This window comes from Chiloscyllium plagiosum, chromosome 24 (genome assembly GCF_004010195.1).
Source record: "Chiloscyllium plagiosum isolate BGI_BamShark_2017 chromosome 24, ASM401019v2, whole genome shotgun sequence".
NCBI classification, from domain to species: domain Eukaryota; kingdom Metazoa; phylum Chordata; class Chondrichthyes; order Orectolobiformes; family Hemiscylliidae; genus Chiloscyllium; species Chiloscyllium plagiosum.
In genome coordinates this window covers 44,662,037-44,666,350 of record NC_057733.1, presented here as the reverse complement: position 1 = coordinate 44,666,350, position 4,314 = coordinate 44,662,037, and positions in this window count along the sequence as shown.

The following is a 4,314-nucleotide window of genomic DNA, read 5'->3' as shown; positions in this document are numbered from 1 at the left end:
TTTGCAGATAACACCAAAATTGGTGTGGACACTGAAAAAGGTTACCTCAGAGTAAAAATAGGACGTGATCAGATAGACCAATGGGCTGAGGAGTGGCAGATGGAGTTTAATTTAGATAAATGTGCACTTTGGAAAGGCAAATCACAGCAGGACTTATACACCTAATGGTAAGGTCCTGGGGACTGTTGCTGATCAAAGCGACCTTACAGTGCCGGTTCATATTTCTTTGAAAATGAAGTCACAGGTCGACAGGATAGTGAAGAAGGCGTTTGGTATGCTTGGTTTTATTGAGTATAGAGGTTGAGAGGTCATGTTGGTGGCTGTGAAGCACATTACTTAGGCCACTTTTGGAATACTGCATTCAGTTCAGGTCTCCCTGGTACAGGAAAAATGTTGTGAAACTTGCAAGGGTTCACAAATGATTTACAAGGATGTTGCCAGAGTTGAACAGTCTGAGATATAGGGAGAGGCTGGATAGACTGGGGCTATTTTCACTGGAGCAGCAGAAGCTGAGGGGTGACATTACAGAAGTTTATAAAATCATAAGTGTCAAGGATAGGGCAAATAGCCAAAGTTTTTTCCCCAGTGTACAGGAGTCCAAAATTAGAGGACACAGACTTAAGGTGAGAGGGGACAGATTTACAAGGGACCTAAGAGGAAACTTTTTCACACAGAGGATAGGTGCCTGTATGGAATGAGCTGCCAGAGGAAATGGTGGAGGCTGGTACAATTACAACATGTAAAAGGCATCTGGACCGGTATATGAATAAGAAAGGTCTTGAGGGAAATAGGCCAAATGTTGGTAAATAGGACCAGATTAATTTAGACTATCTGATCGACATGGATGAGTTGGACCAAAGGGTCTGTTTCCCTGCTGTACATCTCTATGACTCTATGAGGTACAAGAAGGGATCCAAAAAGCTAACCAAATGCTGGTCTTATATCAAGAGGATGAGATTGCTTGGTGCTAGAAACTATGTTTTAACTATACAGGCACTTCGACTGTATCTCAAGTCCTATGTTCAGGATTGAACAGCATTCTTTGAGAATGATACTTTGCCTTCAAGGAATGTAGCTAATATTTAATAGAATGGCATCTGTGCTCCAGGGTTGAATGACAAAACAATTACAAACCAGGGATGAATTCTGTGGAATCCATAAAGTAAAAGGGTTAGCTGATTAATGGTAATGATACTATAGACAAAGTCAAACTAATGCTGCTGGCTAAAACTAGTGAAGGTTATTCCAAAGTTAGAACCAGGCCTTTTATGAGCAAATTAAAGAAACACACCTACAAAAAGAGTTAGAAATTGGGAATTCACATTCACAAATGAGTCAAAAGTTTACTTTAAATTGGATGGTCTTTGTTAATCAAAGGTATAAACAGATAATGGTTCCGAATCATGTAACTAAAATTAAATTGCAGATCCTTGAACGACGGAATATGCTCAAGGGGCTAAATGATCAACTTCTGTTCAATGATACGCATGTACACAAGACATTCCAGTAAAATACTGTAATGGTTCAATGTTGTCTTTTCCCCTTAAAATAAAAGGCGAGAACATACTTCCTACTCAAGCCAGATGATACTACATGTGTTTAACTTAATAAAGCAAATATGGGGACTCTCCTTCTCAACCTCTTCCCTCACCTGAGGTCTGATGGCCTTCACATTAAATCACGACCAGTTGCTTCTCTCGCCAATGGGAGCAGCCCCTATGGTCTGGTAAGACTATGGCGACACAACAAAGCAAATATATGGGAATGTTCTGTCACTTGCAAAATACTTGTTTATTTTGCTGAATATTCCCAAAACAACTTTGTTTTGAATATTTCACAAAAAGGCAAACTGAATTGTGGTTTGGATATAAAATACGACCATCAGATTTTTGGATTTGCTATTTCTACCAACTGGACACCAATGTTACAATTCTATTATATTACAGAATATGATCTGAGGAAGGGTCACCAGACAGAAATGTTAACTTTGATTTCTCTGCACAGATGCTGCCAGACCTGCTGAGCTTTTCCAGCAACTTCTGTTTTTTGTTTCTAATTCGCAGCATCTGCAGTTCTTTTGATTTTCACACATTAAGACAGTGGGCGAATTAAAGTATTTGGGATATACAAAAAATTCCTACAATTACTTGTGTGTTTTTAAGAACGTGCTTTCACATGGTCAGTACAGGAAAACTTGCCGTGGAAATAAGAAGTTCATGAAAAGGCTTAAAAAGAAATGTTTAAAATAGAAAAGATTAAAATTTGGAAGCACACAGCAATTCATCAGCAACTGAAAGACTGACAGATTAATGGGATGATAGAGATATTGTGCAATACCCATCAGGAGAGGATAAACAGGTTAAGTCAATTTTTCTCTTGAAAGGAGAAGGCTAAGCATTGACTCAATAGAAAGTTTTATAAACTCAGATAGAATGTTTTCGTTTATGAGTACAATTGTAATCAAGTCATTTTTTTTCAAGTCCAATCAAAATGTACTTTCTTTAAAAGTGTAAGTTAATAACATGTAATTTTAATCTTTAGTGAGCAAGGCAGAGTCATAGCAGTTTACATCATGGCAAGGTCTTTTGGCCCATTGTGTCCAGACCAAGCGTCAAGCACCTGTCTACTCCAGTCCCATTTTCCAGCACTTGGCATATAGCCTTAATTTCTATGGCACTTCAAGTGATCATTTAATTATTTCTTAGATGTTGTGATGGTGTTCATCTCTACCAACCTTTCAGGCAGTGGGTTCCAGCTACCCACCTTTCTCTGGCTGGAAAATATTCTGCCTTAATTTCCTGCCTTTTAGCTTAAATCAATCCTGGTTATTGATTCCTCTCCTAAGGGGAATTTCTTTTCCTAACTACCCTCTGTGCCCTTCATAATTTTGAACAGCTTGTTCTGATTCTCCCCTTAAACCTTTCTGCCCTAAGGAAAACAACCCGAGCCTATTTAGTCTCCTCTTTGGCTGGACTGTCCAGCACAGCTAACATCCTGATACATCTCCTCAGCACCCTCCAGAAGTGCACTCCAGTTGTGGCCTAACTAACATGCTATTCAGCTCACTCATAACCTCCACAATCTGGTATTCAAGGCCTTAACTAATAAAGGCAAGTATCCCTTATGCTTCCCTACCCATCTCATACACCTGTCCTGTTAGCTTCAAAGAGGTGGCACAGTAGCTCAGTGGTTAGCTCTGCTGTCTTACAACACCAGGAACCCAGGTTCAATTCCAGCCTCGGGCGACTGTGTGGGAAAACAAACAAAATTTACAGCACAGGAATAGGCCCTTCAAGCCTGGAGTTTGCACATTCTCCCCATGTCTGTGCAGGTTTCCCCTGGATGCTCCAGTTTCCTCCCACAGTCCAAAGATGTGCAGGTTAGATGAATAGGCTATGCTAAATTGCCCGTAGTGTTAGGTGCATTAATCAGAGGGAAATGGGTCTGGGTGGATTACTCTTCGGAGGGTCAGTGTAGACTTGTTGGGCCGAAAAGTCTGTTTCCACACTGTAGGGGGTCTAATCTAATCTGTGGACATGTATTTCAAGGACCCCCTAAAGTTCCTACCATTCTGTGTTTTTGTTTTTACTGCTGTTTACCTATTATTTACTATCTATGCTACTTGACTATATGTTCTGCCTGTATTGCTCGCAAGACAAAGCTTTTCACTGTGCCTTGGTACACATGACAATAAATTCAATTCAATTCATTCATCACTTTGTTAGTCCTTCCAAAAATCGTCACCCTGCCCGTTTCAGGATTAAATTACATTTGTCGCTGTTCTGTTTAATTGACCAGCCTATCAGTTTTGTTCTGTATTCTAAGGCTTTCTCTTCACTACTTACCACACCATCAATTTTCATGTCATCTGTGCACTTCCCAGATATCTCTTACATTTATGCCAAGATCATTAATGTACACTACAAACTGCAAGGGAATACACATCCCCTAAGTTACACTGCTGGACACAGGCTTGGAGTCACAAGGATAACCTTTGGCCATCACCCTCCAGTCACTAAGCTAATTCAAGATTTAGGATTAGTGGTGCTGGAAGAGCACAGCAGTTCAAGCAGCATCCGAGGAGCAGTAAAATCGACGTTTCGGGCAAAAGCCCTTCATCAGGAATAAAGGCAGAGAGCCTGAAGCGTGGAGGGATAAGCTAGAGGAGGGTGAGGGTGGGGAGAAAGTAGCATAGAGTACAATAGGTGAGTGGGGGAGGGGATGAAGGTGATAGGTCAGGGAGGAGGGTGGAGTGGATAGGTGGAAAAGGAGCTAGGCAGGTCGGACAAGTCCGGACAGGTCAAGGGGACAGTG